Genomic DNA, 22,187 nt, shown 5'->3' on the forward strand with positions numbered 1-22,187 from the left:
TGCGGCCAGAGTGCGGGATGATTATGAGCACCACCATCTTTGTTGCAGAGTGATGGTTAATTTGCATATTGCCCTTTTATTAGATTAGCTGGTTAAACTTAATCCAGGCTGAGATTGGGTGGAGTTGGCCTGGGCTTAATCTTTGTAATAGTTTTGTTGTTATTTAAATTTACTTAGTATTAGCTAGTAGGTTTTAAACCTTCTGGACCTCACCTGAAAGTCTGTGGTGATATCACGTCCCTTCCTCCTTGGTAGGACCTGAATTCTGAACATTTTCAGCCAATCCTTGGAGTCTGCCTAAAGCACTAATTGGCCTCTCAGCTCTCAGTCACTTTGTCACCATTTCCTCTGTTCCTGGATTTTTCTCTGTTTTGATGTTTTTGTCTCTGGACCAGAGACTAAGTCCTATATAATAATGTAATCGTGTAGTCTAATCTCCAGAAAATTTCTTTCTCTTGCATTCACCATTTCTGGTCCTCAAGGTCACCCCCTTCTCCATATATCCTCTGGAACATCTCTTCATTGAGTTTAGAATTTTTCGGAAAGACAACTAGAACTTTAATATCTTCTACTACATATCTCAATGAAGTATCCTAAGCATTTGATTTGGACATATTTTAGGAAACTATAGCATGTTTTGGTACATTCTATTTGATTCATCCATAGAGTAAATAACATTTGTTAACATTTCTAATTTTTAGGTGGCACCAAACTCTTGATCTTTAGAGTAGCACTGGATGATAATACTGCTTCTATGTGAACACGCACTCCAAATTTTTAATATTTTGAATTCAAGGCCTTTTTAAAAATGTTTAATTTTCTAGGACTGAATAAAATGGTTTTGGTTCTATGCTTAAATGCCTGTTCAAGTTTAAAATTAAAATTTAAACAATTTTTAAAAAGTACACAGATGAATTTTGCCCTATCAGCAAGGGTTGCTGAACTCCACACATGCAGAGTAAGATAGGTTTCTGAGTGAAGGAGTTGAGTGGTTTTTAATGGCCTTTCATTGTTAATTAATTTCTATTTACCATCCTACATCTCTTTGCTACACTGTGGAATTGACTCTTACAATCTTCATCACTTGGGTTTCTTGCTCTCTGGCTTTTCATTGGTTCAACCAGCGAGAGTCTAGCAAGAGGTAGAAGGATAGAAGAACAAATAAGATAGGGCATTGCTTCTGATTTATCTTCTTTACCTTAGGTCAGAGGCCCTAATAGCAATATGTCTCCCTATGAATATAGCATCAAATTTCCATGAACTCTGGTGTCTTCAATTTCTCCCCTTGCCTCTTCATATTAGGAATAGTAACAGCTCTCTGGGTATCTGCATATCCTCTTGTTGATTCACTGATTATTGGCAACATCTTATTCCATTCATTGAGGACTCTTCAAAATACAAGATGAGGGTGGTGCAAGCAGATTCCAAGCAAAAAGAAGATCAAGGACAAAGGTGTTGAGGGTTGAAAGGGCGTGGCATATTCTACAAACTAGTGTAAACCTAGTGAGCTTGACTAGTGAGAGCAAAGGGGAAAGTGGAGGAGACATGTGTAAAGGAACAATGAGGTATAAAATAATGCAGAGCCTGGTAGGTCAGATTAAAGAGTCTGAATTTGAATGTAGGTGCAATGGGAGGCCACTGTAGGTAACATCTGGGTTAGTTGAGGACAGTCCTGAAATAAGCAGACCACTCTGATGAGTACTACTAACTTTTCAGAAATTAAGGTGGGTTGGAGCATGTTGGAGATAGAGATAGGTGGAAGGACATAAACCTTGGAGGTAGAACTGACAGGAGATGGATATAGAAACTCCCAAGTTTACTCATTTATTTATTCATTCAACTGATACATGCTAATTAAATGCCCACTTTATCTACGCATTATTTTAAGATATATTAATGGATGCTAGTAGATATTAAACAAATTGTCTGCAACTCTCATCTGCATGATCAATTCAGAATACAAGTTCTTTCATTATTACAATAAAATGTTCCCCATAACTCAAAATGTCACTTATCTCTGTTTTCAAATGTGTATGTATATGTGTAGGTGTGTGTACAGGTAATTTATGCATTCTTGAATTTCTTTGGATTACCTTTCTGTTGGCTTAGTAATGCTGGGTATGAATGTAGCTAGCTTAAGACTCTATTGAAAATTCATCCTAGAAAGAAAATGTTTTCCCAACTCTGGATTTCCTTTGTCAGTAATTGGAAGTTGGTGGGAAATTCCAACCCTGTGAGAAATGCTGACAGTGATTTCTGTAAAATGTCTGGAACAACTGATGCCAGTACGTGAACCAGACCCAATCAGGTCTCAGTATAAGATATAAGAAGGTCCTCAGAACCGGGGCGGAAGCACAGGCTCTGGCAAAAGGAAGTCAATCTAATGTTTTCTCTTTTAAGCTGGGAGTTTCCAAAGAAATAAAGTCACAAGAGCATCAAGGACTATTTGGAAAAAAAGGCAAGACAGAAATTTATTTTCCTCATTCTTTGTAATTGTTATATCCCAAATCTCCTATCCATGGCAACCTTCAGTCATTTATCCTGTCCAGGCGCTATCTCCCCTCACCTGTGGCCTTCTGTCACCCCACTTCTCCCTGACACATTAAAACAAAAAAATTACCTTGTGTTGTTAAGCCAGAAAGATAATGATAGAGAATAAACCTAATCAGTCTTGTTTAGAGAGCCTAATTTGTGAAAATTTACAAAAAGACATTATATCAGCTAAGACTATATATACAAATACATTCCACTCAAATCACAATTTACCTACTGTACTTATAATGATAGGTATTCTCTGTCTAGTCAAAGTTGGTTTTCAAACAGATGAGCTTTAATTTTATGGATTCTCTTAACTAGCTGCACTGCTTGCCCTGTTTTCTGATTCTTTGTGTAGCATAATGAGTAACTTGATATGGGCCTCATATTTTATGGGCACATAATTCATCTCGATTCCAGATGCAGGAGACTTATTCCTGCTTGACTTCCCAATGTCCTCTCCACAGTCTCAATTAGATGATTATTTAACAGCCAGTTGAATTCCCAGACCAAGCCATCAAGGCCTAGATCTTTAATTGCCCAAACTGTTCTAACATGTGGCTTTCAAACATCCTGCTGGGTCAAATGTAATTGAAAAAAGATGGCTTTCATATCCTGAGGAGATTTAGGGCATAGAATATAAGCAGTGGGTCAATGAGATAACAACACATTCCTCATATATTTTTACCTAAAAATATGTATTTATTAAATCCCATGTGTGTGTGTATAAACTCTGTGAAATTACATTCTCTCTATTATTAAAAATATCAGAAGTCTAGTTTCCCTCAACGCCAAAATATATTTTTATTTGTAACTTAATTTGATGAAGAGACCTAATAGACAAATGGCACAATAAAAGATTGATGCTTTCTGGTAGAAAACTGTAAGTTCAACTTGATGTTGTATCCAATAATGTTTAATTCCTCCATTCAGTATCCAAGTATGCTGAAGATGAATGATGGCATAACTGACATAGAGCATCATGGGGGATTATTATTTTTATGGTAGGAAGAATAAATATTTAACAGTATCTTAGTTCTTTGGGAAGTGAAACTATCTATCCCAGGATATGGTGCATCAAATGAAAACGTTACATAGAAGGCCATAGTCGGCTTCTTTATGAAAGTGCTGGAAAACTCCCAAAAATTATTGGAAAAGAAAAAATAAAAGAGGGATTTAAATAATGTAAATCAGCTATTCTCTTATGTGGAAGAAAAGCCAAATAATAAATGAAACCATTTCAAAGCCATTTGAAGTCTCAAAAAAAAATAAAATAAAAACATAAGAAAGGAGCTTAATCTGAGTGCCGACCAGACTTCCTTTGCAAACCTGCCCAAATGATGCTGTCTTTAACTTCATTTCTCAGTTTCCGAAATGAGAAAGATTGGACTTTTTTCCCTTAAGTGTCCTTGAAGTGATTAATTATCTAATGGTTTCTAAAGACCTTTGAAAACCAAAGAGCTGAGATTTAACATATTACTGTGCTTTCCTCTTTAATCATTACGTTGATGGGCATTTATGTTATTTTCAAAATTTTCTATTAAAAATTATAATGAGCACTTGTGTACCTATTTTCTTGTGAGCAGATTTTCTAGACTGTATTCTTGCAGGGAAATTTTTGAGTCATGGGTTGTCATGTTGACTAAACTCAATATTTTAAATTGTGTTCTAGATTGTTTATAATGCCACCAGTGCATTATGAGGCTCCTTATATGTACCACATCCTCTATCAAACTTGAGACTGTCAGTCTCCTCAAGCATTGCTCACACTATAGATATTACATGATATCTTGTTTGTATGTATTAGGTACATTCTAGTAAAATTCACCCTTTTGAGTGTACAGTTGTGTAACCACAACCACAGTCAAGATATAGAACATTTCATTACCCTGAAAAGTTCCCTCAGGCCTCTTTGTAGCCAAATCCTCTGTGCCCCCCATGCCCTAGCAACCATTGATCAGTTTTATCTTATGACTAGAGGCCCAATGCACGAACTTTGTGCAAGGGACTCAGCCCTCACAGTTCCGGCTGCCTCGGCCCTGGCAGCCCAGCTGCCTTGTGGCCCCAGCTGCCTCGAGGCCACGTGGCCCAGCCCACTGGTCATTCTGGAAGGTCATCTGGAAGATCCTTCTGCCATCCAGTCTAATTAGCATATTAGCTCTTTATTATATAGGATATTTTACAGACAGTTAAAAATTAGTGAATATGTAGTTGTGCATATTTTCATATGTGCAGTTTCCTTCTTCACTGTGAATTTTCTGTTCATGTCACATGTCAGCTTGAAATCCATTTGAGTATAAATAACTGAAATGCTTATATCATTGCCTAAAAAGTTACTGCATTTTGTGAGTAAGGAGCCTCTGACTATTAGTGGGTCAAAGATATCAAGAATCCATGTTTTTTAAAAGGCATAATCCTAGAGCTATTGATTTTTCTTCCTCACAAATACTGCTTCATGGATGCAAGGTGGGACATACATCCAGGCAAAATGTCTAGCTCAAGACTGAGAGCAAGAGCATGGGAATGCCCTCTGTCTCTCTTTCTCTATCAAGGAAGTGATTTCCAAAAGGCATCAGCAAGTACTTCCTTAAGTCTTCTTGATCAGAGTTGTGTGTGTTTTGGAGCAGGAAGCAAGGAGCATATTCTGGTAGTTTGCTTGGAAACACATTGAATTTACAGATTAATGTGGAATACTGATATGGTATAAAGTTCCATGTGTTGGGCCTTTTTATGTATTTTAATCAAATCTTATATTTTCCCATTTGTAAAGATGTGCAAAATTCTTACATATTTTATTAGACTTATTCCTATTTATATCTACTGAATTATCCAATTAATTGTATTAATTTTCTAAGGAATCCCCTGAACTTTTTATTTAGATGAGTATTTAATCTCTGAATAATGATAATCTGGACTCTTCTTTTGCAATTATTATTGTTTTCCTTCCTCTTTTCCTTCCTCCCTCTCTCCTTCCCTTTCTTTCTTCTTCCTTCCTACATGTTTCGCCCTTTTTGCATATTTATTTTAATATTTCCCACCTATAAATGCATCTGTTCTTAAAACTCTTTTTAAGTAGTTTTAAGTTCTATTCCTCTGATGAATTAAATAAACTCATAAGCATATATTTATTTTCATATTGGCATAAGCCATGATTTTACTTTTTAATGTTATCATTTAACTGTTTTCACTCTTTAACTTTGTTTGGTAAGTTTTGAATCTGGCTGCTTTTCCTCCACATTGTTCTAAGTTTCTTTCTCATTATGTTTTCTGGTATGTGATTTTATTGTAATAAAAAATTTTAGATTGCCTTAATTTTTCTATTCTTTGCTGTTTCTTCTGTCTGTTGCATCCCATGCTTTTCTCTCAGGAATATGATTCCTGGTGTGGTTTGAAACCTTTTAAAGTGCTATTGACTTTAGCATAGTTTGCTTTTATCGTGGAATTTCTATTTGCAATGGGTTGTGGAGTCTCTCTCTCTCTCTCTCTCTCTCTCTCTCTCTCTCTCTCTCTCATAATTTTGTTTTGTTTTTGCTTCGGATTGGGTAGTTTTCCTGGTTGTGCGTGAGTTGTAATGTTGAAGCCCTGACTTGGTACTGGCTTTGGGTTTCCATTCTATTGTTTCTCTAGCATATCAGTCAGGGTTCATTCTAAGGTACAGGAAAGGGTTTGACAGTAACTTAGGTTGAAAGAATTGAAAAAGTGAGTTCTAGAAAATAGCCTAGATAAAGATGGCCCATTAGAGGACTCTCATGTTGTATAGAAATGGCCAGACTGTTGAACCACAGTTTAAACATTGGCTGGGGCTCCTCCTAGGCTAGAAAGCTGAGGGGAACCTGATGGAGTTAACACCTGAAGGCTGATAGCGTGTGACACTCCTCAGAGCTGGGCAATTCCTTGAAGGAGCATGGCAGTGCCTCCCTTTGTCTGCCAGAGATCACTCTCTCTCACACCTAAACACATTGCTACAGCATCAGCTCTTATTTACTTTCCTGGTTCCCTCTTCAGGAAAGTGGTGTTTTATTTCTTTCAAGCTTGGCTACATCACCTGGAATTTCTAAGTGTTAACAATAGTAGGACAGTTTGTCTTTTTGCTTGACTCAATTTATTTCCCTCTAAGACATCACTTCATAGGCACTTATTGGAGAGTTGGTCAGCACATTTGACACAATGATGTTTATGTTACTGAGACAATAAGTAACAACGATCCTCTAGTTGCCATGGATTTATCCTTGACTGTCCAGGTTGCTGTGACTAATGGTTATAGATTGCCTTGTGTCTAGCTGAGTCAACTGACAAATACCTATTTTATGTTGATGGTGTTAGTGATCATGATGCTAGGAGATGGAGGCAAATAGAAAATGGAAAAGGAATGTTCCTGCATTCAAGAGACTCTTAGTTGGAATTACTAATACACAAGAGAGGGTTGAAAATCAATCAGCATGAAAATATGGCTTGAGCTCTTCCTACCCAAAGTGTAGTAGATTCTGGACGACCAGCACTGGCCTCACAAACAAGTGCACGAGAAATGCAGATTCTCAGGCCATGCTCCAACCTACCGAGTCATAATCAGCACTTTAACAGTGACTCATGTGCGCTTTAAATTTGGAAAGCACTAACTTATACAAAAATGTCATAATTGACGAACTTTGGAGAAAGCAACTGAGTATGAAGGGAGGAAAAAGCCCTTAAATGGTTGCATGAGATCTCACCTTGAAGGAAGGAGAATACATAGAGCTACAAGGAAGAGACTTCAGTTTTGCGGAACAAAATGTGCTAATACAATTTTAAAATCTGTCAGAGAAATCTCCGATATTAACATAAGAATTCACTGTGTTTTGTCCCTCAGTAAGATGTTATGGCATATCTAACAAAAGATCATTTGACTGGACATTAACATTTATATTGTATGTCTTCTATGCTGCAGGGATTTTCACAAAACACATGAAGACTTTTTGATAATTTATTAAGTAGAACTAGAATGGTCTGAATTTATAATGAACTTTACTATATAGTAAATTTTGCCATGCTTTATGCCCAAAATATGTAGGGTTTTTTTCTTCTTCTAAAGTGTGGCCTTAATAAAGTTTATTACATGCATTCCTCTAGATTATGAAAAGGCTGACATTTTTATAAAATGGGTTTCCCCACAATATTTTGTAACTGCCTTTTCCCTGTATCCTCCCTTTTCTGCAAAGTGGAAACTGTAACTTTGCAAAGCAGATCCACATGCTTTAAAATGGTGGAAATGGGGGCTTTTGTTATAAATTAAAATGTTCTCTGCTTTGATTTCTGCTCACATTATTAAGACAGGTAAATTATATTTTCATGAAATATTTCCATTAGAAACACACACTCACAACTCTGATGCTGTATTATAAGGTAATTTCAGAGGGTCTCACTATACTGCCATCATTTTATTTCTAATTCCAGATCAGAGAAAAGGGACAAGCAAACCTTGAACTGACACTACTGATTCAAACGCTCAGTGTTATGGAGAGAAGGAAAACACCTCTTTGAGGTAATTTTTTAAAATTGTCCCTAGGGCTTCTTATTATTTTTTTTATTCTTACTCAAGGATATGTTTATTTATGAGAGAGAGAGAGAGAGAGAGAGAGAGAGAGAGAGAGAGAGAGAGAGATAGGTTGCCTTCCTTATGCCCCCCAAACAGGGATCGAACCCACAACCTAGGCATGTGCCCTGACTGGGAATAAAACCCACCACCTTTTTGGTGTAGGGAACAACAATCCAAAGGACTGAACCACCTGGCCAGGGTGGGATTCTTATTCTTATAGTTTGATTTTGAAGACATAATAGTGGTACCTGAGAAGGAGGTATGAAGAATCTCACATCTCACAGTTCTAAAGAATGTACTTTAAGTTTAATGTATTAGGAATGAGGAAATATACTAAATTCCAGCTTGTTTATTTAAATAATTTTGCCTCCTTTTTTTAATGCCTTCAGTTTCCTTATTTATAAACAAGTTCAGATAGTCAGTTTTTTTGCTGAAAAATAGGACAAGCAATAGATTAACCAAATTAGTGAGTAAAAAAGCTTTACTTTAACAACTCCATTGAGATATAATTCATATTTCATAAAATCTATTCATTTAAAACATTTAACACAGTAACCTTCAGTATATTTAGCTTATTAGTTATGAAACCATTACCACAATTAATTTTAGAACACTTTAATCACACCCAGAAGAAACCTGTACCTTTTAGCAATCACTCTTATTCCCTCTCACCTCAGCCCTGGATAATACTAGTCTGCTTTCTGTCTCTATGGATTTTCCTATTCTTGACATTTCAGATAAATAGAACCATATAGCAAGTGAACTTTTCTGACTGACTTCTTTCATTTAGCACGTTTTCAAGGTTTGTCTATGTGGTAGCTTGTATCACAATTTAATTCACCAAAAAAGTGTGACTTCTCTTCCTTTATCTAAGTAAATTGATAGATTTTGGGCAGATTACATTTTCCCCCAAGATTTGAGAAAGTCTTGTTTCAAGTATTTATTTTATATAAGAGAATAACTTCTCAAGGTGTGTATGTGTGTGTGTGTGTGTGCGCGTGTGCGCGCACTATCATTGGGAATTACCCTTTTACTGTTCATTGAATTAATTGAATGTTAATGAATGCTGCTTTTTTCCTCCAGGGATCTATTGCTGCTTTACTTTATTAGGTTCCCTGATAGCTGATGGTCATGTATGAGGGCCTGGAGTTGTCTGGTTATGTCCACTTGCCATCAGTAGAATTTTGGGCAATAGCAAGATCCGTGTAGCTCCAGTCATTATAGGAAAGAACTGGTATTTATTCAAAAGAATTAACTACTTTGTATGCGTCCTTGCCAGCTTCTTCCTCGCAGTTTTCCTGGCTATTTGCATTACCTACCTTAGCTATCTGTTGATAAATGTACACAATGGCTCAGTCTTAGAACAACATTAGAAAATGGCTTTGATGCAAATGAGTAAGAGCAAGAAAAATCCAATCAAGAGAGTTAAACAGCTGAGGACTTAGGAAGAGGAGTCAGCCACTCCAGGGTAGTGATAATATTGGCTTTAAAACATGTTTTTGGCTACTTAAATGTCATAGAAAAAAGTTGGAAAATACTTTTAGAAAACAAGTATTTTAAGGAAGAAGTTGTTTTGTCTACATTTCAGTTAGGGGCATTTAGCTTTTTCTATTCTTTTTTTTTATTGTAAGAACTGAGGCTCAATTTTTAACCGATCAAAGATGTTTGGATTTCCAAATCATTGTATAAATAAATTTAACACAGTAGGGTTTTTCATGTCTTGTAACCAACCACTGCCTTTGCTTTCTTACTTTTCATTCACCATCCATTCTCTCAAAAGCATTAGCACTGTCTACTACCGAACTATCAAATAAATGAACCTTATCAAATAAAAGTCATAAAGGGAAGGAAGACTGAGCAAAGTGTGATGAGTCTAAAATTAGTCTCCTTACCCTTCTCTTGATGTTTTATATTGTTTTGGCTCTATAAGCCCTCTGCATGTCCTTACATATATTGATTTAAACTTGTTGTTTTTGTTTGGAGGGATTCTTGTGTCTTCATCATATGTATTTGTCTTGTCTCCTTCATTAAGTTGGAAACACTCCAGGGAACTTGGTTCCCCCAACGAAGGGGCTGAGAGAACCAGCAGGTTGTTGAGGCATAGTCTGCTTCTGTGTTCATGATAACCGAAACTCAGGGCACACATGGCTGTTGTTAATTTTTTTTTAAATATATTTTATTGATTTTTTACAGAGAGGAAGGGAGAGAGATAGAGAGTTAGAAACATCGATGAGAGAGAAACATCGATCAGCTGCCTCCTGCACACCCCCCACTGGGGATGTGCCCGCAACCCAGGTACATGCCCTTGACCGGAATCGAACCTGGGACCTTTCAGTCCGCAGGCCGACGCTCTATCCACTGAGCCAAACCGGTTTCGGCTAATTTTTTTAAAAAAATATATTTTATTGATTTTTTACAGAGAGGAAGGGAGAGAGATAGAGAGTTAGAAACAACATCGATGAGAGAGAAACATCGATCAGCTGCCTCCTGCACATCTCCTACTGGGGATGTGCCCGCAACCCAGGTACATGCCCTTGACCGGAATCGAACCCGGGACCCTTCAGTCCGCAGGCCGACGCTCTATCCACTGAGCCAAACCGGTTTCAGCATGTTGTTAATTTTAACTAGGAAGATGAGTGCCAGAAGTTATTATCCTATGTGTGACATCATCCCATCTCTCCTATCCTCTCCTATCTCCAAGTCTCCCGTTTCTGTTGTTCTTGGGTAGGAAGAGCAGTAAGCAATTCTGCACTAAGCCGCTGAGTTATCCACTCCAGGGAGAGAATGGAACCACAGAAGAGATACTGAGCAGTTCTGTTGAGGGTAGAAAGATTTTGGACTAATAGAAACAGGAGGAATGAACTGATGTCAGTCTGAGAGCAAAGGTCCATATTCTTTTTCCAGTCCAAACATAGCATATCTGCCAACCTTCGCAGGCATACAACGTGTGAATGAGTCTTTACACACGTTTATTTACTACTTTCCCAAGCCCCTCATTGTTAAGGCAGTATAAATATGACTCTTAACAAACAAGTGTCTTTATAAAGCAGGAAGCAGAAGTAAGTGAAGTGAAGGTGGGAAGAATTCTTAGGGACAATCAAAAGACAATGGAGGCTACACTATTGGAAAAACCTAAACTCTCCCATCTTTACTAATGTGAAGTGCAGTATATTTTCAGTTTTATTTTGTGTTTTTATTCTTGGGAATTTTTAGCCTCCCTCGACCAAATTCTCATTTATTTGCTTGCTCTCATCTTTCCTAGAACATCCATGTTTTATAGCAAGTAAAATGCCTGGTTAACCAAAACTACTATTCCAAGAGGAAGAGTTCCAGCAGGAAGCTTTTTCTAGAATGGGTCAGAAACAGACAAAATGAGCAAAGGCACAGACTGGCTGAGCAACTTTTTTGGCTAATACTATTGGAAGCAACACTCACAACCAATTTACAGCTTTGCAAAGTTTGGGTTTTAAAGCAATCCTCGTCTCCTCTTTCATTAGTAAGGTTGTAGGGTTAGCAACCAGATAATCCTTCAGCATGCACGTGTCAGTCCCAGGGGCAATACCATGTGCTGAAAGCATCTGCCAATACAACATAAAAAGTATAATTGTTAACACTTTAAATTACTTCTCTTTACATTGTAATAGCTACTAACTGCCTCCTCAGTCAAGGACACTCTACAAAGAAATGTATAGGGGCTGGGATTGTTATAATGGACTATTTCTCAAGTTAATAGCAAGACAGCTTTTTTGGAGTGGAGTAAATTGAGATATCCCAAAATAAATTAAATTCAGTTTTAAAGTTTTTACTATTTTTTATTGTGGTAAAAGATACATACCATAAAATTTACCATCTTAACCATTTTTAAATGTAGAGTTCAGCCCTAACCGGTTTGGCTCAGTAGATAGAGCGTCGGCCTGCGGACTGAAGGGTCCCAGGTTCAATTCTGGTCAAGGGCATGTACCTTGGTTGTGGGCACATCCCCAGTAGGGGGCGTGCAGGAGGCAGCTGGTTGATGTTTCTCTCTCATCGATGTTTCTAACTCGCTATCCCTCTCCCTTCCTTTCTGTAAAAAATCAATAAAATATATTTTTTAAAAAAATGTAGAGTTCAGTGGTCTTCAGAGTATTCACATTGGTGTGCTACCGTCACCACCATCCATGCATCTCCAGAACTCTTTCCTCTTGCAAAACTGAAACTCTGTTCCCATTAAACAACTCCCCATTTTTCTCTACCCCCATTCCTTGGCAACTACCACTCTACTTTCTATTCTATGAATTTGACTGCTCTAGGTACACCATATACATGGAATCATACAATATATTTGTCCTTAGTGACTGGCTTATTTCACTAAGCATAATGTCTTCATGGTTCATTCCTATTACAGCATGTATCAGAATTTCTTTCCTTTTTGAAGGTTGAATAATATTCCACTGATGTATATACAATTTAGTGGTTTATCCATTCATCTGTCTATGGAAACTGAGTTGCTTTCACCTCTGGCTGCTGTGAATAACAATATGTCATCATCATTTTGAAAGGAAAAGGTCTGTGTACCCAAAGAGTTACTGTTTTATTATAGTTTCATGATATATTTGAAAACAGAAATACCCATTAAAACACAGATCAAGCCCTAGCTGGTTTGGCTCAGAGGATAGAGTGTTGGCCTGCAGACTGAAGGGTTCCAGGTTTGATTCCCATCAGGGCACATACCTGGGTTGTGGACTTGATCTCCAGTAGAGGGTGTGCAGGAGGCAGCCGGTCAATGATTCTCTCTCATCATTAATGTTTCTATCTCTCTCCCTCTCTCTTTCTCTCTGAATTACATATATATATATATATATATATATATATATATATATATCTCCTATATAATAAAGAGCTAATATACTAATTAGATGGAACAGCAGAACGACCATCCAAATGACCTTTTGAATGAAGTCGGGGCTGCCAGGGCAGGCTGAGGCTGCAAGGAGCTGTGAGGGCCAAACCCCTTGCAGAATTTTGTGCATCGGGCCTCTAATATATATATATATGAAATCTAAATACTTTTGTTTTAAAATTATAGATATTATGTATTTATTTTTTACCATAAAATACTCCTGGAAAACTTTATATTGTGCAGAAAATCAGTCTTTCAAGCTCAGTATTTCTGAATCTACTAACTGTGTTAGTGTCTCTGGATCCATTAATGGTGTCTGTTTACAAGAGAAAGGTGACTGCATTATCATCCACAATGGGGTAATACATGCCTTTCACCTGTATTATTTATGGAGAGGACTCTGTTCCAGGGATGTGGGGTTTTATGAGGTTCTCCTCGGTGGGATGCCTTTTAATTGCTTGAGTTATATTAGTCCTTGAGGTAAGATCCTTTTCTCAAGTGCCCCACCAAACCCCCTGATCAACCCTCCTCAAAGCCACAGTAAAATTGGCATGTTTAAGTAGGGAAGGAATGCTAACATCCCAGATCTGAGGGAGGTAATTTGGTCCAAAATGCACTACAGTGATGTTTATGTTTCAGATAAAGTGCTTACAACACTGTTGCTGCCCTTTTGACCCCCATTTCCATGTCCTTGTGCTTCTAGGAGAAAGTGATACTGAAATTAAAATCTTTACTTTTATTAGCTCCCAGAGTGAACTGGGATTTCAGTCCAATCTTATATCTGGTATAAACATCCTGTTACCATTCATATCTTAGAGATATCTGGGGGGAAAATGATTAAATACTTTGCTTCAAAAGAACAAATGGAATCTCCTCATAATCTTTTTTCTTTTTTTCCCTTCCCTTTTTTTTTCCTTTCTCTCCTCCCTTCTTCTCTCCCTCCCTCCATTCCTCAACCCTTTCTCCCTAACTTTCTCCTTTTCCTCTCTCCCTCCCTTCCATCCTTTTTCTCTTCCTTTCTCCCTCCCTGTCTCTAGTACTTCCTTTTTCTTTCCTTCCCTTTTTTCTCCCTCCCTTCTCTCTCTCTCCCTCTTTCTCCTCCCCTTCCTTCTTTCTTTTCACTCCTCCAACTTTCCTTCCTCCCACCTTTCTTTCCTCTCCCTTCCTTTGTTCTTCTCTCTTTCCTTCTTTTCAAATTCATGAGCATTTATGTTTCAAACTCAAGGCAGAGCATTTTTACAATCTGGAACATATAGGACCACACTCTCAGTGATTGCTGTGAGGAGGGATAGCCTATGAGATGAGAGCGAGGGAAAGGGAGTGAAGGCTGGAGTTACAGCCTTATGTGCTCTAGTTATTTCTCAGACTGAACCCTCCTGGGTGAACAGCACCCCTCTCTGAGCCATAGTGTGGAAAAGGAAGCCTTTAATCTTTTACAAAACACGCCAGAGAAGATGCACTTTCCAGTTCTCTTAAAAGCTACACCTTCAGGAGCCTTTTGAGATTTATGACTTCAGATAATAGGATCACACTTCCTGTTGTTGGCTGTATTCCCCTAACTCCTCATCGCCTCAGATATAACAAGTGAAAGGGTGTGAACAGAGAGGGCGGATAGATCCAGATCCCCTAGCTACTATCGCTTCTGAACATAGAATGAGAAATCACAGTGAAATCTGAGGCCAAAAGACAGTTTAAGTTTAATATCTTGGAGAAGGCTTATGCAGGTCAAATGAATGGTGAACCATTTTATTTATTGAGGATATTAAAATGGTTTAGACAAGTAAATTAAAGAGCTCAGTAAAGCAGAATTCTGGACATAAACAAATTTCCATTCCATAATAAAATTTAACTGTTTGTTTGACAGAAATCAGTGAGCTAATGAATGCGAAAGCATGGAATGAACTGAAGCAAAATGCTATAGAAATCATTGTCAGCACCAAGCACTCAGGTGGGGAGTCAGCAGCCTCACTGCAAGTGTGGATCGTAACAAAATCCTATCAACCCAGAGTGCTGCCTAAGTCCAGTAATAGCAAATCATACTCAAAGATAAGGGGCCTCCCCTAATGAAGACCACCTGGATCTGACTTTCTGAGGCTTCTTTATTTTTTATTAAATAATATTCAATATTTGCTCAAGCAAAGGGAGAGTCATATGCTCAGCTCCTGACAACAGGGTAGTCTCTTGTGCAACTGGAACTACCCTATTTTTAAAATATATTTTATTGATTTTTTACAGAGAGGAAGGGAGAGGGATAGAGAGTTAGAAACATCGATGAGAGAGAAACATCGATCACCTGCCTCCTGCACGCCCCCCACTGGGGATGTGCCTGCAGTCAAGGTACATGCCCCTGACAGGAACCAAACCTGGGACCCTTAAATCCGCAGGCCAACGCTCCATCCACTGAGCCAAACCAGCTAGGGCTACCCTATTTTTTTAAATTGTAAATATTTCTTGTGTTAACATCTGGACATCACCTTTGCATATTTAAATTGTAATTGTTTATATCTAACAAAAAGTATCTTGGCATGAAAAAAACAAAAAAATAAAATTAAAAATGTAAATGGGATATCAAAACTACAACTAAATTATAGAACAGCAATCATTCAGAACCACCTGAAATCTGGCTGAATGGAAGTCCTACAATTAGGGTTATAAAGAAGAAGCCACATCGAGACAGGTAGGAAGGGTGGAGACAGAGAATGGGCTGGTCCCACACCACCTGTGGCAATAAAAATCAGGAGGGATATCATAGCTGTAGAGGTCCCCCCTCTGAGGAACATGAGGTTCCAGCCCCACATCAGGCTCCTCAGCCCAGGGTTTCAGTGCCCGAGAGAGAAGTTCCCATATTTTCTGGCTATAAAAACCAGCACAGCTTGAGGCTGAGGAGGACAGAGGGCTACTGGAGTCCCAGGAAGTTCCTCTTAAAGGGCCTGGGCATGGACTTACTCAGACTCACTTGCTCTGAAATCCAATGCTGGGGCAGTAGCCCAAAAGGCATACAGGGAGGAACTGAATTGTCCTACATCAGGGCAAGAGCTTAGGGATCAACCTTTTCTCAGACAGAAGTGCTGGCAGAGGCCATCATTCCTTTGGTGAGACCTCCCTGCACAGAGCAAGCAGGTGGATTCCATATCTGAGACTCCATCAATCTGCTCACACTATTTGCCCCACCCTGGAGATTCCCTGATGCCCTGCCCCATCCAAATTTTGGCCCATCCAAGCAGTTTTCAGTGGCTTTTTCATGCATATGGCCATTCTTGACTCGTGCTTCAGATTTTCCTAAAATCTCTCAAAGAAGCAAGCATCTGTTCTCAGCATCCCCATACCTCTTACTAATAGGTATGGCTCCAGGCCCAGTACTAGCAACAGTCAGCTTGGTTTGCAGCTTGGCCTTGCCTGGGTACCTCAAAGGCCAGCAAAGTAGCAGCCATCTGCATATTACTTGAGCTAGGTGGCCCTGGGAAGAACACAGGCAGAAGCTGACCTTGGCCTGCACCTTCCAGGAGGTCCCAGAGCCAGTGCACTCAGTGGACAGCTACAGACCAGGTCAAAGCACCATCATCCAATCACCTCTATAAGTGACACACTCAAGGGGTGGATTTAGCAGGCACCAGAGCCCAGCCTCCCCTGTTGGGTGGGCCTCTGCACAGCTGATCTTCCACAGTTGTTGGAGGTCAGTAGTCAGTGGTTGCAGCCAGTCTATGCAGCTTATCAGCCTGGGGACAAACTCCTCCAATTGACATGCCAACAGCAACCAAGGCTCAACTACAAGAGGAGGGTGTACACAGCCCACATGGGGGGTGGGAGGAGAGGGTGCATGTTGAATGCCTAGCTTGGGTGATCAGGGAGGCTGTGCCACTGGGCTCTATAGAAAACCTACTACATTAAGCCACCCCACCAATCCTTGGAGATGTAGCAGCTCTATCTAAAACATAGACCAAACACAGGGAGGCTGCCAAAATTAGGAAAGAAACATGTCCCACATGAAAGAACAGAACAAAACACCAGGAAAAAAATAAAAACTAAACAAAATAGAGACAAGTAGGCAATCTACTTGATGCAGAGTTCAAAACAGTGGTTATAAGGATGCTCAATGAACTTAGTGAGAACCTCAACAGCATAAAAAGGACCAGTCAGAAAAAAAGAATATTCTAACTGAAATGAAGAATAATTTACAGGGAATCAAGAGTAGAGTAGATTAAGCTAAGATTAAAACCAGAAATTTGGAATATATAGAAGCAAAAAACACCCAATCAGAACACCTAGCAAAACCAAAAAAGTATCGCCCCAAATGAGGATACGCTAAGAAGCTTCGGGGACAACTTTAAGCATACCAACATTCACATTACATGGGTGCCAGAAGTAGTGAGAGAGCAATAAATTGAAAACCTATTGGAAAAAAATGACAGAAAACTTCCTTAACCTGATGAAGGAACTAGACATACAAGTCCAGGAAGCACAGAGTCACAAACAAGATGAACCCAAAGAGGCCCACACTAAGATACATCATAACTAAAATGCCAAAGGTTAAAGACAAAGAGAGAATCTTAAAAGCAGCAAGAGGAAAGCAGCTAGTTGCCTACAAGGCATCTCCCATAAGACTTCCAGCTGATTTCTCAACAGAAATATTTAAGGCCAGAAGGGACTGGGATGAAGTATATGAAGTAATGAAAAGCAAGGACTTACAACCAACATTACTCTACCCAGCAAAGCTATCATTTAAAATTGAAGGAGAAATAACTTCCCAGACAACCAAAAAGCTAAAGGAGTTCATCACCACCAAACCAGTATATATGAAATGTTAAATAGAAGAAAAAGACCCAAAAAAAGGATAAAAATATGGACAATAAAATGGCAATAAATGCATACCTATCAACAATTGAATCTATAAAACAAAATAAATGAACAAACAGAACAGAAACAGACTCATAAATACAGAGAACATTTTGATGATTGCCAGATGGGAGGGAAGTTTGGGGGATGAGTTAAAAAGGTGAAGGGAATAAGAAGTACAAATTTGTTGTTAAGGGACAGTAATGGGGATGTAAAGTACAGCATATACAATATAGTCAATACTCTTCTAATAACTATATCAGATGGGTGCGAGATGTATTTGGATAATCACTTAGCAAGTTATGTAATGTCTAGTCACTGGGGTGTACACTTGAAACTAAAATTGTATGTCAACTGTAACTGAAAAATATTTTTAAATGATTAAAAACAAAGAGTGCAAATGAGAATGTAGTAGAAGACATGGAGAAAAACAAAAAAAAAACTGAGGTAAGGTTGCTTTGGACTTTTAGAATGTCATGGAGTGGAAAGTATCTAACCTGAGAACAATTTTGAAGCATTGACTCCATTTATAATAATGCTCATTCATCGTCCCATACACCAAAAGGTGGCAGGTTCAATCCCTGGTAGGGGCATGTGCAGGAGGCAACCAATTGCTGTTTCTTTCTCACATCAATGTTTCTCACTTTTTCTCCCCCTTTCTCTCTCTAAAATCAATAAACATATCTTTGGGTGAGGATTAGAAAAAAAAAGAATGCTCATTACATGAACTTTTCTTAATTATCAGGACTACACTATCTCACTTGGATGGTCCTAACTGAACTCCTTATAGACTTCCACCTGTTCTTGGCATAATGACAATTTCTGGAAATTGCCATTTACCATGTAAAAGACTAAATTACAGCCTATCTGTGTAACTTTAATTAACTTTCAAATTCTAGTTATTATCCAAAGCAAAGAAAAAATGCCCAGTAATAAATTGTTTCTCTGTTTACATATCTATTTCTGAGGCAAATTCTTAAAATGACAGTCTCTTTCTAGATTATAAATCTTTGCCAAAGAAAATCATTCCATGCTTAAACATAAAATGTTTTGCATTTCATACCAGTAAAGCAGATGCATCAAATATTACCTGATATAGACATTTAACTTAAAGTAAATAATGTCTTCAGTATATATTGTTACATAACAAATTTCCTCAACACTTAGTAATTTCTTTAAGAAAACAATAATTATATGCCGGTTTGGCTCAGTGGATAGAGCATCGGCCCACAGACTGAAGGATCCCAGGTTCAATTCCAATCAAGGACACATACTTTGGTTGCAGGTTTCCCAGCCCTGGTCAGGGTGCATGCAGGAGGCAACCAATCAATGTGTCTCTCTAACGTTGATGTTTATCTCTGTCTCTCCCTCTCCCTCCCACTCTCTCTAAAAATCAATGGAAAAATATCCTCAAGGGAGGATTAACAAAAAATAAAAAAAGAGAAAAGAACAATAATAATTGAATATCTCTTATAGTTTCCTTGAGTCAGCAATTCAGGAATGGCTTGTCATGGTGTTCTGTCTCAGAATCGCTTATTACTTTACACTCAGGATGTTGGTCAGGCTGACTGGGGCTGGAGGACTAGCCAGTCATATGACTGGCAAGTGAGGGTTGGCTGTTAATAGGAGGCTTCAGTTTCTCATAATGGGTCCTCTCTAGAGGGCTGCTTCAGTGTCCTCGCAGCGTGGCAGCATGGTGACTGGTTCTCCCAGAGCAACTGATCCAAGAGGCCACAGTGGAAACTGAAATGCTTTTTATCACTGAGCCTCAGAAGTGATACATTGTCACTTTCACTGTATCCTGTTGATCACATGGCCAGCACTGTTAAATGTGGTCAAGTGTGTAAAGACCAAGAGCCAGGGATTACTGGAAACCACCTTGGAGGATGGCTACCATTGTAGGTATGATTTTTCAATAATTAATATATGTACATGATTCATGGCCATCATCTATATGCACTGAGAAAGAGCTTCACACATAATAAGCTCATTATACATGTATATTGAATAATTTCAATGAGATATTTATTTGAGTATTATTGGAGAGTAAAAATGGATACTTTATTGTTATTAGTTACTTGTTATTAAAGTCTGAGATTAGCTCTATATACAAATTAGACCTATACAACATCTATAGTAAACTGCAGGGCTGGCTCTCCAGAAGGCAATTTGTGCAGGACTGAGGGAGATTTGGAAAACATAGAGAGATGAGCCTGACCAAGGAAACAAACAAAGGCATTGGAGGACAGTCTCAAAGGTGGCTCTGGAACTGACTTCCATCCTGAACTCCGCTAGATTTTTCTTTTTTTCTACCAAGTGCAAGCAATATGATAGTACGTGTCTACATTGCACTTACATGATTGCTAATGAGGTTGATCATTTTCTTGGATTTTTTGGCCATATTTAGTTCCTCTTCCATGAAATATCTGATCACAGATTTTTGTCCATTTTTCTATTCAGTTGTTTGTCTTTTTTATGTTAGTGCTTCTTATTTATGGTGTTTGCAAATTCTTCTTTAAATTTATTATTTATATGAGCTCCTCTTTAGATGCACTTGATTGTTCATGTTTTGCTAAAAATAATCAAATTTAAGATTTATTAATATGAAATGATATATTCTCTTGTATTCTAATTTTAAAAATTGCTCCCATTTTATTTATCAAGTCTGAAATGCTTTATATTTTATTAATTCTCCTTTGAAATTTATTAGTTTCTTTCTTCCATTTTAAAAAACATTTTATTTTGCTTTTATTAGCTTCCTGGGTGGATTTTTACTTTATTTACTAGGTTTATTTATAATGACTATATGACAATTGTAAATGTCTGTGAGTGTTGCTCTGGGCATGCCTCCAAAGTTTTAGAATATATTGCACTCACTAGCATTTATTTCTAAATGATCATGAATTTCCATTTTTAATTTGCTCCTTATACTTAAAATTATACATAGAATACTTTTTAAATTGTCAAGTAAATAGGTTTGAAAATTATTCTTCTAATGGTTAGTTTCATAGTATTACAGTATAAAGAAAACATGTCCTATATAATTTCTAATATTTGGCACTGGGCAATATATTCTCTGTGGATTAATCAATGGTTGGTCTTTTTAAATGTCTAACAAATATGTAAATATATAAGTTGTGATTGTGTTTTCTCCAGTAGTCTCCCTTCTGTTCATCCTCAATTTCCTCATTATAAAACTGAAGTTACCCAAATATCTCATGCTCTTTGGCAGCTTTAGAGGCCTTTGCGTGTGTCACTGCCTATTCCTGGAGTCTTCCTTTTCTTTACCTTAATGTGGCTAAAATCTGTTCTTTCTGCTCATTTTAGAAAACAGGGCCTATGCAATTTCTATTAACTAATAACTTCAGATGCCACTTTCTCTACAAAGATTCTCTAATCTCCATCAAGGATGCAGTCGGTCAACTTGTGGGCTCTCCCTTAATGCTCTACCCTTTTTCCTCTGCAACTGGTATTTGAATATTTACTTGACTTTTTGTCCCTAGGCTACAGACCTCTTTGAGGCAGAGTTGTATGTTGTTCCCTAGCATATCTTCCATTTCTAGCAGGGTGGCTGGCCTTTAGGTGGGAGTGAGGAATTATGTATTGAATAACTTAGGAAAAAAATTAACTGTACAGATCATGAAGGAGATCTGATATCATCATATCATGGAGAGCTATTGGGCTTCTTATCCATGCCAAATATGTGCTACATGTCAGACAAACATAACCTCCAGTTCCCCAAATCCTGAACAAGAAATGGCTTTGTAATACAGATAGGAAAACTGAGGGTCAAGGAAGTCAACCATCATTGATGAAAGCTACACTTGTATTCACTTAAAGAGGCACATTGAGAATAATTTGAACATCACAAAGAGTAAATTTAGCTCATTGGTGGAATGGCATCAACATAAATAATAAACCCTCCAAAACTGAACAAAAACTGTCCTAATCAACTTTGTCAGATCTCTGGAAAATTGTCAAAGGCTTATAGAAATGAAGCAAACACTGAGTAAAGAAAAAAGGCAATCCATAAACAGGCCAAATCTCAACATGCTCTAGGGGGACAGATACTGTGACCCAGGATGGAATAGGGAGACTGAAGTCCACCTCATGGGGCACATTGGTGGTCCACTATGTCTGGAGTGACAGCTGGCCAAAGTGCGATCTATACTGATGTATGGGGCACTTGCTAATTGTTTGACTGAATGGTTATGGATTTTGAAGGAATAAGATTAGAAGATTGCTGTCACATATACTTGAGGAAGAAGTAAGTGGATGGACTCAGAATGGTCACAGAGTGTGATGTTCTTGTCTCATGTGAATGCTAACCAAAGGGCAAAGGCTGCAGAGGAAATGCTACTGTGGATA

Source organism: Myotis lucifugus, unplaced genomic scaffold (assembly GCF_000147115.1).
Source record: "Myotis lucifugus unplaced genomic scaffold, Myoluc2.0 scaffold_232, whole genome shotgun sequence".
In the NCBI taxonomy this organism is placed as follows: Eukaryota; Metazoa; Chordata; class Mammalia; order Chiroptera; family Vespertilionidae; genus Myotis; species Myotis lucifugus.